This window comes from Eptesicus fuscus, chromosome 7 (genome assembly GCF_027574615.1).
Source record: "Eptesicus fuscus isolate TK198812 chromosome 7, DD_ASM_mEF_20220401, whole genome shotgun sequence".
NCBI lineage: Eukaryota > Metazoa > Chordata > Mammalia > Chiroptera > Vespertilionidae > Eptesicus > Eptesicus fuscus.
Window position 1 is genome coordinate 8,965,304 of NC_072479.1, and position 12,976 is coordinate 8,978,279.

The window sequence follows — 12,976 nt, forward strand, 5'->3', positions numbered from 1 at the left end:
AGTAGTACTCATATACACAACCAGCCATGGCCATTAATCCTCTTCTGTTTATATTATCTGACTCAGATATGGCCCCAGTTTTCTGCCACTTTATTGTGTCATGGAGACCGAAGAGTGTGGGACACTTTTCAAAGGCCACATAGCGTAATGGCTTGCCCTCCATCAGGAGAAGCTCATAGTAACATCAACCTTCCTGCTCAAAGGTGAATTGTGATAGTCATTCTCCATGTTTTATGGTGCTCTAGAGGTCACCCACCATGTTCACCCTCACGGCCTCATTCCCTCCCTACCACCCCTCTGAGAAGCAGGTCTGGGGTAGCAAAATGAGTATGGGACTTTGGAATCAGACCACTCTGGCTATAAATCCCAGCACTTCCAGGTATTCTATTTTGGGTAAAAAACTAATGAGGCAAAATTTCCTCCTCTGGAAAATGGGAATTATCACATTTACTTTACCAGGACAAAGAAGGCTTTGGGGCACATATGAAACTTAGGGGCAAATTAGAACAAGATACCTTTTCCTCAAGATCTTTTAGTTCCATTTGTCAGAAAATGACTGTAGCCTATGATGACCATGATGTGAATGCTGCCTCTGAGATGGGGTCCCTTTTTTAGTCCCAGGAAGACTCTGGCCTAGGATGGCAGTAAGGTATACGTGGGCTCTCAGCAGTCACTAGGCAGAAGCTCTTGTCTTCAGTCTGTCTCAGGAGGAAACCTGAGATGACAGGTAGGGCCAGGACCTAACCCCAACTCTGCTAACTTCTCCTCCAGCTCCCCTTCCTTTGTGCTTTAAATCTGCCTTCAGAAAATATTCCTATCTTTTAATAGGCCACCAGCTTTGCATTTTGTCAAAAGTAAAAATGTAGATACACTTGAACTTTCCACAGGAATCAGTCAGCTTTCTCTAAGCTGAAATACTGAATTTTGAAGAGCAAATAGTTCTCAGGAAGATGGTGAACTAGCCCAAAATGGGGTTCCCAAACTTCCAGCTTCAGCCCACTCTATTAGTGATCTTGATGGAATGACTCAGCCTCTGGTGATTCAGATCCCTTATATGTAAAATGGAACAATACTCATAATTCTTACAGAGATATTATCAGACAGAATTTATGAGCTTTTCAAAGAACACTGAGAGCCAGAGGTAAATGGTACCACAGAATAGCAGGTTAGCATTGCTATTGTTATCAAAGAATTGCCGATGTTCATGTAAAAACATTTTGAAGGTCTCTTTCAAAGAATCCTATCTAGTGGAAATCATTAAATTTGCCAAAAGAGGAAGTATAAAGGACATGTAATGCTTCATTCATTGGGCCATTCAATAATTTTTTCATTGAGATTCTTCTGGGTGCCCAGCAAGGGGGTTTCAGTGATGAACAAGAAACACACAGGCCTTTCCTCTAGGACAGTGGTTCTCAACCTTTCTAATGCCGCGACCCTTTAATACAGTTCCTATGTTGTGGTGACCCCCAACCATAAAATTATTTTCATTGCTACTTCATAACTGTAATTTTGCTACTGTTATGAATTGTAATGTAAATATCTGTGTTTTCCGATGGTCTTAGGCGACCCTGCTAGCAGTTCTCAACCTGTATGTATGTGTGTGTGTGTGTATATATATATATATATATATATATACACTAATAAAAGAGAAACATGCAAATTAACCATCACTCTGTTTCACCCACAAGCCATGCCCACCAGCCAATCAGGAGTGAGTATGCAAATTAACCCAACCAAGATGGCAGCCAGCCATGGTGAGCAGGAGGCTTGGGTTTCCCCAGTGATGGAGGAAGCCAAGCTTACCTCCCGCTCTGGCCGGCCCTGGCTTTTGCTCAAGGCTACAAAATTTCAATTATAGAAGATAAATAAATCCCAACAAAAATGGCTGAGGGGTCCCAGATGGAGAGGGTGCAGGCTGGGCTGAGGGACACACACACCCCCCCTGTGCATGAATTTCATGCACCGGGCCTCTATTATATATATATTAGAGGCCGGATGCATGAATTCGTGCATGGGTTGGGTCCGGCCAGCCTGGCCAAGGGGAGGGGACATGGGCGGTTGGCCGGCCTGCCTGCTGGTCGAACTTCTGATAGAGGGGACAATTTGCATATTAGCCTTTTATTATATAGGATATATACTGAGTGGCCAGATTATTATGCATTCAGAGATCATAATAATCTGGCCACTCAATGTATATAGATTAGCTAAATCTGGCAAGCCTATTCAAGAGGGACATTGAGAGCCCTCTCTGGGACATTTCTGGAATTATTAGCAAATAAGCACTTTTTCCCCACTAGACTTTTGATAGTTGCTATTACCAATCTCTGGGAGAATCTTCCTGAGAAAGGGCACGGTAGCCAAGCAGAGCGGAGATGGGAAGAAACGTGCCTGAAATATATGTAGAGTCTCTAGATCCAGCTGTCCTGATGGATCCCTAGCCTTTCCAGTCAGATGAGCCTATCTTGTGCCTTTTCCCTTGTAATTGTTCTGAACATACATTCCCAGTGCTGTACTGCTGCTCTAATTGCCTCAATTTTAGGGACTTTCTTTCTATCAAAATCTTTCCCATTCCTCCAAAAAATCCAATCAATTTTCATCTCTCCAGAAATCATTCTCAGACTTTTCCAAAAAGACTGCCCCCATGTTTATAGGGTACATAGACAGGGTTTCTATGTACAGGGTTTATAGGGTTTCTTTGTATCCTGGAATATAATATGTCTCCAGAGACTTTGCTTATTTAAAGCCGTGGATGCTCCCTGGGCTTCAATCTTTCAGTGTCGCATGAAGCCTCGATAGTGTCCTGGAGTGGATTTATGTAACAGATGTGAGCAAAAGCAAGGGGCAGTCACTAGGAGTCAACATGGTCTCTCTTGAAGTGGCAGCACATTTTGTAAAACCCCTGTATGTGGAATCACATGCCTCGGCTTTGAGTCAAGACACTGTTATTGACCACCTCTCTGCCATGGGTGTGTGAATACCCAGGTGAGTACTCATGCAGGTCCGTTAGTACTCATTGTGAGTACTCCTGTAGGGTCTTGTGTAAGTACTCATTGTGAATACTCATACAGGTGCTCTCATTTATGTTCCCCCATCAGTGAAGTACTGGGTTGTACAACATCTAACGTGTTTCCAAGTCCATGGTTCAGTGATGCAAAATCATGCTGATAGATCCAGGAATTTCATGGAGAAAGCATATCTGGATTTCAGAGGGATATTTTACAATATCCCTTTAGGAGAAATGTGAGAAATAGAGAAAGAGAAATTCAATCACAGTGACAAAAGATTGGCACCCCTGTCTACAAGAACTCACAGAGACAGGAATTCTTAAAGGTGAGATGTGGCCTTTCACAAGGCTACTCTGTCATCCTGGGCTATATCAACACCTTAAAGTAACTGAAAGCATGCTCACCAACTTTCAGGTGACACAGATCTTGGAGGAAGGGCCAATACATCAGAAGACAGCAACAAGATTTAAACAATTTTAATATTCTGAATTGATGCTTTGAAGCTAAATCAATCTATCTTTTCATTCACTCATCCATCATCTATTATCTATCTATCTATCTATCTATCTATCTATCTATCTATCTATCTATCTATCTATCATCTATCTATTTATCACCTGTTTTATCTATCATCTATCTACCTATCTATCCATATATCCATCATCTAAAAGAATAATATCCAGCAGGTTAAAAAATGCACAATAGCAATGTGGTTCATGTAAAAAAGACTAGGAAGGTCTGGTTTATGACCAACTGAATACTCATCAAAAGTAAATGTCCAAAGAGTGAATGCAATGCTCATTTGTATATCAACTGGCAGTGCCTCATTCAAAGAGCAGAAGAGCCTCCTGTGCTTTGTAATACTGTAATACCCCCATCATTGTAATACTGGGACTTACATTGAGGAGGGCAGGATGTGATGGAGAAGGTCTAGAAATCACCCATTCATTTGCTCATTCATAGATATGTGCCTTTATTCATTCAGCAAACATATTCAGCCTTATGAGCAGTGGCCTCAAATCCTTTTTGAAATAAGATAGGAATATAAATGAATGAGTGAATGAATGAAAGGAAAGACTGAGTTCCTGCCCTCAAAGACCTCAGCCTGGAGAAGGGAAAGTCCGATAACATGGGAATTCCAGGCCCTCCAAAGCTGTGAGAGGAGCACTGGAAGTGAGGGTGGCAGAAAAGGAAAGGTGTGTGTGGAGGGGAGTGTGTTCATCACACTCAGTTCCTAGCACTGCCATCTCTCCTTTTATTTGCTGATTCATTTATTTCCTCCTTTAATTCTTCCTCACCAAGGAGGCAATCATTTTACTGGGTTAATGTGTATTCTTAGATTTTTATGAGTTCTTGAGAAGCAAGTGTTGCTTCTTTGACTACACTTTTACATAATCAATATTGTACTAGTGACTGACTCTTTTTTGCTTTCTTAATTCAGTTCTAGGTCATGAGAACTAACCAGGTTCTTGAGTATACAGTCAACCCTCATTCTTCACAGATTCTGTATTTTCAAATTCACCTACTCACTAAAATTTATTTGTTGTCTCTGAATTAATACTCAAGGAGCTTTGATGGATATTCATGGACCTGATACTTGGAGCAATGACAAATTTGGGAAATGATGTTCTCAGCTGAGAAGGACCAAATTGACACTCTGCCTTCTTATTCCAGCCCTTGTACTATTAACAAGTGACCATTTTGCAGCTGTTTAAAATGACCCCCAAGCTTAGTGCTGGAGTGCTGTCTCATGTTCCTAAGTGTAAGATGGCTGCCATGTGCCTTACAGTAAAAATTCGTGTTAGATGAGCTTCCTTCAGGCATGAGTTATAGTGCTGTTGTCAATAAGTTCAATGTTCATCAATCAACAATTCAGATTAAATAAGGTGTCTTTAAATGGGAAAACACATAAATTAAGGTTATTTATTGATATTTGACAAAAATGTTGTGACCAGAAACTTGTAGGAACCTAACCCTTTATTTCCCCTACGAGCAATGGTCCAGTATTCCCTAATTCAGTGTTTTCCACAACTTTATGGGACAGAATGATTAATTAGAATTTACTGTATTTCTGCTTCATGGCTTCTCACTGCTGCGTAGCATTCCATACCACATTTTATTTCTTCATTCCTCTAGGAATGGGAGTAGCCTCTAATCAGGGATATGATAAGGATCTTAATGCATCTTCCCTTGGAGACCAGTGTGAGAATATCTCTGGAGGCATTCCGAGAATGGACTTCTGGGTCCTAGGGTAACTGCATTTGACCAAATACTGCTGGATTACTCTAAAGACATGCTGTGCCCCCTGGCACTCCTACCAGAATCACATGAGGGTCCTGTATCATCTCAGCCCAGCCATGACCTGCTGTCATCCAACTTGCAGTCTGATGGGGATAAAGTCGTAGCTCATTATAGTTTTTATTTTATATTTCTAATTAAATTAGTTACAGTATTTCTTCATTTGCTTATTCTTTTAGTTTCCCCTTTGGTGAATTGCCTATTCATATGTTTTGCCTATTTATCTATTAGTTTTTTTTAATTGATTTTCAAAAGTTCCTTGTATATTTTACAGATCTGAACCTTATCAAGTTTAGACATTTTAAATATATTCTCCTGATTTTTCATTGGCCTTTTTACTGTGTTCATGATTTTTTCAGTAAGTGGAAATTTTTAACATTAGCATAGTCAAGAAATGAAATATTGGGTGGGTGGATGATGTGGTGTCTAGCTGTGAGGAAGGAGAATTTTAAGAGTGAGTTTCCATATGAAAGGCTATGTCATTTAAAGAAAGAGTAAAGGCAATTCAAATTCTTTTGGGGGTGGAGGGAAATAAAATATTAATGGTAGGATAGCTATTTTATCTTTAAGGCTGTATGTCAAAGAGTCTTTAGACTGAGTCCATCCCCAAGAGTCAAGGACCGCTCATTGTTCTCAGAGATGGCCAAGCAGGATAAATTCAGGAATGCTGCATGGAACTGTGGCCTTGATTGGGCAGCTAGAGTCAAGAAGTTGCTGTCAACTCTGAGAGTCTATGAATGGCATGGAGGTTGTTCTTAAACAAGCAATTTATTATTTCAGCACTAATGCTCACCAGTTAAGCTGGTCTTCCCAGTATCTGTCAAAAGGTAATAACATTTTCTCACTGTACTCCATCCCCATCCCTTACCTACACAGGCACTGCTCATTAACCATATGGACATGGCATTAGGCAAGCTCTTTCTGTGACTTCTTCCTCTTTTTTAAAAAACTCACAATTTAATGTAGACTTCTAGATAGCTCCCTTCATTACAGGTCTGAGTCTGGAGAGAAATAAAAGGAAAAGGGATGGTAAAGGGTTGAATATACCTCAGTGCAGTTATGAAATGGGCAAAAAGGGTAGTTTATGTGTTTTATTCATCCTTGAATTCATTCACTCACTTAATTATACATTGGTGAGTGCCTCATTCATGTCAGGTACTGGGCTCAGCATTGGAGGTACAAGAGTGAGCAAAACACCCAGACAGGGGGTGTCTGTTCTACCTTCATGGAGCAGACTCTACAGGGGCAATCATCTACTTCACACCAAATCTATAAAATACTCATATTTCTACCTATGTGCTCCTTTTAAAACCAATAAAATAAATAATAAAATGCAAATTAAAATTAAATAAAAATACCGCTTTCATCTGTCATGAACATTTCATCTGTTGGTGAACATCCAGAGGTTGACAGACACTCTGTTGTTGGTGAGACCGTGGAACAACAGGCATTCTCACCCATTGTTGGGGCGAATGCAGACTAGTGAAGTTCCCATGGAAGGGAATTTGGCAATGTTCAACGAAATGACATGCATTTAACCCTTTGATCTAGCAAATTCACTCCTGGCAAAATATCCCTAAGAGAGGTTGGCAAAAATACAGTAAGATTTATTTATAAAACAATTTATTACAGTACTCTTTGTAATACAAAAAGACTGGAAAAACAACACAAGTGTCCACCGCTAGGGGACTAGCTGAAGAAACCATGGCCTAGTCAAATCCATGCAGTGGAGAACCATGCATTATAAAAAGGAATGAGGGCCACCACTACATCCTACTATAGAGAGATCTCTAGGATATACTATTAAGCAAAGTGAAGAATAGTGTGGATAGCATGATACCTTATAATTTAAATCAGGGGAGAATTGTATATATACCTACTATAGTAAAACCTTGATATAACAGATTAATTCGGGCTAAGGGGTGTCTGTTAAAACCAAAAGTCTGCTATATAATAAAGTAGGTTTTTTGAATGGGCATGTTAAAAAATTAACAAATTAGTATATCTGTTTTTACTTATGTAGACACGTTTATCTACAATAATAAATGAGAAACATGCAAATTAACCATCACTCTGCTATGCCAAGTCACGCCCACCAGTCAATCAGAGTGAGTATGCAAATTAACCCATCAAAGATGGTGGGTAAATTTGCATATGCAGGTGGGGCGGGCAGCGCCATGGCCCACCTCTGGGGGTCCGGGTCCATCGGGGACTGGAAGAGGCCTGGCTGGCAGCACCAAACGCCACTGGCAAGGTACCAGTCCATCGGGGCCATGGGAGGTGGGGTGGGCAGTGCCAGACGCCACCTGCGGGGTCCAAGTCTATCGCTACCCCAGGGAGGAGTGGCCAGGCCTGCTTAGCCACTCCCATGGGGCCCCGTGAACATCACAGGCATGGGGTTGCTGAGACCCAGACAGGGCCTCTGGCCACAGATTCACAGCTTGGTGGAGACCAACTCTACCAGGCCGCCCGGTGGCCATGTGGCTGGGCCACAGGGTGCCCATTCAAGATGTGACACAGAGAGGAGGTGCGGGAGGAAATCCAGAGAATGGGATGTGGGGGATCAAGACTCACTTCCTTTGGGCTTTGTCCTTCTTGGTCTTGGTCCTTTTCTTTCGGGCCTGGAGCCCAAGCACTGCAGGAGAGAGGGATGGATGAAGGCCGAATGTGGAAGAAGAGGCACAAGGCCCGACTGCGGGGCTGCCTGAGGGGCGGCTCCAGGGCGAGTGCCACAGCTTTGGCAAAGCAGCTGGCCAGGAGGCGGGTGTTCCGAGCAGCGCCTCACCGTCCCTCTATGAGGACACCCACACAGGCGCTGCCTTCGCCAGCAGGCTCTGGGCGACATCTGCAAATGCTACTGCAACCTCTAACATTCTGGGCAAAGAACTGACCTTGTGCCCCTCTGGGTACCAGGCTTGCTGGGAGTGTGCTGTCACCAATGCCACAGATCAAAGGCAAAAACCTGGCGAGGCGGGGTGCACCAGAGGGGGCTTGGGCTGGGGCAGGGGACCAGCGGGCAGGGATCTGCCTCGCCTGCAGAGAGAGAGGTTCTGCAGTGTCCCTAAGATGTGGGTGGGCCCGACCAGGGATCAAGGGGCATGGAAGGATGTCCGGGCGGAGGTGCAAGGACCCACAGCCCTGAGGCGGGGTTGAGGGGCGGTGCCACCTCAGTGGAGGGGTGCTACACTGCAGGGTACTGGACTGACTGACGTGATTCAGAGAAGCTCCCAGTGCTAACCGGCCTTGCCCAGGCGGCCTTCGCACTTCAGAGGCGGAGACTCCTGCTCCTGCCTTGACCCAAAAGCAAGCCCGCGCTGCCCTGCCCCGAGGCAGAGCATGCCTAGGTGGTGAGTGCAAAGCCTTCTACCTGCTCAGGAGAAGGGGCGGGGGACAGTAAAGAATAGGGGCTGGGGGCCGGGGAGAGGAAAGAATATGGAGGGTCCACAATAAAGAGGTGCTTGAGAAAGAGGCTTGGAAGCCTGACAGGAACGTTTGTTCTGTTTGCCTGGAGGCTGCCCCTTAGGAAGGGTGGAGAGTGTGGCTGTGAGGCCTCCCTGCATGCTGAGTCAAGTTCCACAGACAACTGGAATTGGCCTCAGTTTCCTGGTCTGTAAAATGGATTAAGCGTGTCCCAGTGCCTTCACTGAGCTTTGATGGCCAATTGAGATACTATATAAGGAAAATGAGGGAAGAAGTGAGAAAGAAAAGGAAAGGCGAACAACACACACACACAAAAAAAAAAAAAAAAAAAAAGACTGGAAGGAACCTGTAAACACATTATCACTTAAATAGGGAATATAGTCAATAGTGTTGTAATGATGGTATGATGCCAGGTGGGTACTGGAAATATTGGGTAACACTTTGTAAAGTATATGATTGTCTAACCACTATTCTGTAACTAATATAAAATCTGAAACCAATACAAAATAATGTTGAATTTAAAGAAATGAAAATTGGAGTGATATTTTTATAAATTTCAAAGTTTAAATAAAGGCTGTAAAGGAAGGAAAGGGGAGAATAAAAATAGTGTTTTTCATTTTAACACTTTATTGTCTTTTCAGTACATAAAAAAGACAGTTGTCTTTATATGGTGCTTTTATACTTTTCTAAGTCATTATCTCATTTTAATTTCAGGGCAACTTAAAGACAAGATAATTATTCCCTCCACTATTCAAATAAAGGAAATCTTGGTGTCTGGTCCCAATGATTCAATCATCAAGCCCTTATTGTAAAGCAGGGTTAGTAAAATTTTCTGTGAAGGGTCATATCTATACTAATAAAAGCCTTGGGGGTGATCAGGCCAGCAGGGGAGGGTAGTTGGGGGCAATCAGGCCGGCAGAGAAGCAGTTAGGTGTCAATCAGGCCGGCAAGGGAGCAGTTAGGGGGCAATCAGGCAAGCAGGCGAGTGGTTAGGAGCCAGCGGTCCCAGATTGTGATCGGGCCTAAACCTGCAGTCAGACATCCCCTGAGGGGTCCCAGATTGGAGAGGGTGCAGGCTGGGCTGAGGGACACCCTCCCCAGTGTACAAATTTAGTGCACTGAGCCTCTAGTGTAATTATAATTAAGTATATGAAAAGCTTAATTTCACAGAAAAGTTACCTATATGTATTACTGTACTTTTAAATTTATGCTGAATAGGTCTAGTAAATGCATGTATTCACCCTGCAAGTAAATAAATGCACATGGCTGGGGCATGGTTTAGCGCATTTCCTTAAAACTCACCCCAGGTCAACTGTGTTTACTGGTGGCGACTCTGGGATTTAAATATTAGAGTATAGTTGTAGATACGTAATATTTATTTATGTCAGCAAAATTATTGCAATGTTTTTTCCAACATATGGCCTATTTGTTAAAATTTGTTAAAAATAACAGTGAATTAGTAACAAAAAAATAACCTGCTAATTTAATTTTAAGCAAATCTTGTTAGAAGCATTTTAAAATTAACAGGGTGCTTTCATATATGACATATGAGCCAGAAATTTTGTTCGTTAAATCTGAAGTCCATTAACTCAAGGTTCGAAATATCAGGAGTTTACTATATTTAAAAATTTTAATGGGCCAGGCTGATGTGGCTTCAATGGTTGAGTCTTGACCTATGAATCAGGAAGTCAAGGTTTGATTCCTGGTCAGGACATATACCCAGGTTGTGGGCTTGATCCCCAGTAGGGGACTTGCAGGAGACAGCCTATCAAAGATTCTCTCTCATGATTGATGTTTCCATTGCTCTCTATCTCTCACTTCTTCTCTGAAATCAATACAAACTTTAAAAAAAAATTTTAATGGAAGGATAGGCCAAAACTAATAAAAATTGTCACCTATGTGGGAGGGAGGGAACAGGTGATGAGGAGGACAATATAAGATAGATTATCTGAATGGACTTTATCATACAGATTTGACTTTGGTGCCATCTGAATGTCTTATAAGACAAAATATAATAAAACTAGAGGACCAGTGCACGAAATTCGTGCATGGGGGGTGTGTCTCTTAGCCCAGCCTGCACCCTCTCCAATCTGGGACCCCTCAAGGGATGTCCGACTGCCCATTTAGGCACGATCCTACCGGGCAGTCGGACATCCCTCTCACAATCGGGCAGTCGGACATCCCTCTCACAATCCAGGACTGCTGGCTCCCAATTGCTTGCCTGCCTGCCTTTCCTGATTACCCCTAACTGCTTCTGCCTGCCAGCCTGATCATCCACTAACCACTCCCCTGACAGCCTGATTGATGCCTAACTGCTCTCCTGCCAACCTGATTGCCCCTAACTGCCTTCCCCTGTAGGCCTGATCACCCCTAACTGCCCTCCCCTGCAGACCTGGGTCCTCCCCAACTGCCCTGCCCTGCAGGCCCGGTCACCCCCAACTTCCCTCCTCTGCTGGCCTGGTCACCCCTAACTGCCCTCCCCTGCAGGCTTGATCTCCCCCAACTGCCCTCCCTTGCAGGCCATCTTGTGGTGGCCATCTTGTGTCCACATGGGGGCAGCTATCTTGTGTGTTGGAGTGATGGTCAATTTGCATATTACTCTTTTATTAGATAGGATAGAGGCCTGGTGCACGGGTGGGGGCCGGCTGGTTTGCCCTGAAGGGTGTCCCGGATCAGGGAGGGGGTTCCCTAGGGGTGTGGGGTGGCCTGGGCAAGAGGCCTGTGGTGGTTTTCAGGCCAGCCACGCCCCCAGTGACCCAAGCGTAGGCCCTGGGATCTGGGATTTATTTATCTTCTATAATTGAAACTTTGTAGCTTCCTCCATTGCCTGGGGCAACCCAAGCCTCCTGCTCTCTTCAGTTCTGTGGCTGCTGCCATTTTTGTTGGGATTTATTTATCTTCTATAATTGAAACTTTGTAGTCTTGAGCAGAGGCCAGGGCCAGCCAGAGCGGGCGAGAAGCTTGGCTTCCTCCATTGCCAGGGAAACCCAAGCCTCCTGCTCACTCCGTGGCCACAGCCATCTTGGTTGGGTTAATTTGCATACTTTCTCCTGATTGGCTGGTGGGCATGGCTGGTGGGCGTAGCGGAGGTATGGTTAATTTGCATGTTTCTCTTTTATTAGTGTAGATAAAAAAAAAAGAAAATTACAGAGCAGAAGTAGAACTGCTGCCAGTGCTTCCACCAATTCCAGAGCCAGGGTAGTGGCTATCATTCTCTGTTGCCTGAGGAGTGGGCCTGGGAAGGAAGCGGTCACCAAGGTTGGTTGCTTGGGAGCGTCTTTGCCTCCCTGCAGTCCTCCCTCAGGAATGACCATGGATAAAAGTAAGCTGGTACAGAAAGCCAAGCTCATGAGCATGCTGAGTGCTGTGATGGTCTTTTTGCAGCCCTGAAGGCAGTCATGGAACAGGGGCATAAGCTCTCCAATGAAAGGAGAAATCTGCTTGTCACTGCTGTGTCATCTCCAGCACTGAGCAGAAAACAGAGAGGAACGAGAAGCAACAGCAGATGGGCAAAGAGTACGGTGAGGAGATCGAAGCAGAACTGCAGGACATCTGAAACGATGTTTTCAAGCTGTCGGACAAATATCTTATTCCCAATGCTCCACAACCAGAAAGTAAGGTGTTCTACTTGAAAATGAAAGCGAATCCTTTTAGATATCTTTCTGAGGTGGCACCTAGAGACAATAAGCAATCCATTTGAAGTTAGTAACAAAGAAATGCAGCTCACATACCCAGTTCCACTTGGCCCCACTCTGAATTTCTCAGTCTTTTACTATGAGATTCTGCACTCTCCTGAAAAGGCTTGCAGTCTGGCAAAAGTGGTGTGTGATGAAGCAATTGCTGAATTGGATACACTGAATGAAGAGTCGTACAAACACAGCACCCTGATCATGCAGTTGCTTAGGAACAATCTCACTCTGTGACCATCAAAACCCAGGGGATGAAGGAAACACTGGGGAGGAAGAGAACTAATGTCTTTGGTGTTTTGTGACCTGTTCAGTGTCACTCTATTCCCGCCACATATATACCTTTGTGCGGTTAAAAAAAGAAGAGTTGTGCGTTGACTTTTCAATGTTTCACAGCTCCAGCTTAGCAAAAATGGTCCAGGGAGTAAACAGCTGGTATTTGTATCTCTAACTCTGATTGGCAACATCAATGCCAAGGTATCCTAAAGTTTTGTTTTTTAATATTTACAGGATCACTGTGTGTTGAATTTTTTTCAAAAACCCAAACACTGTGATTATGGGGTTTTA

General features: G+C 43.7%; 1 pseudogene; it reads left to right on the plus strand.

The window, feature by feature from the left end:
• The first annotated feature begins 12,029 nt into the window (after positions 1–12,029).
• On the plus strand, positions 12,030–12,695 carry LOC103301267 (14-3-3 protein beta/alpha-like; annotated as a pseudogene).
• Positions 12,696–12,976: the final 281 nt, after the last annotated feature.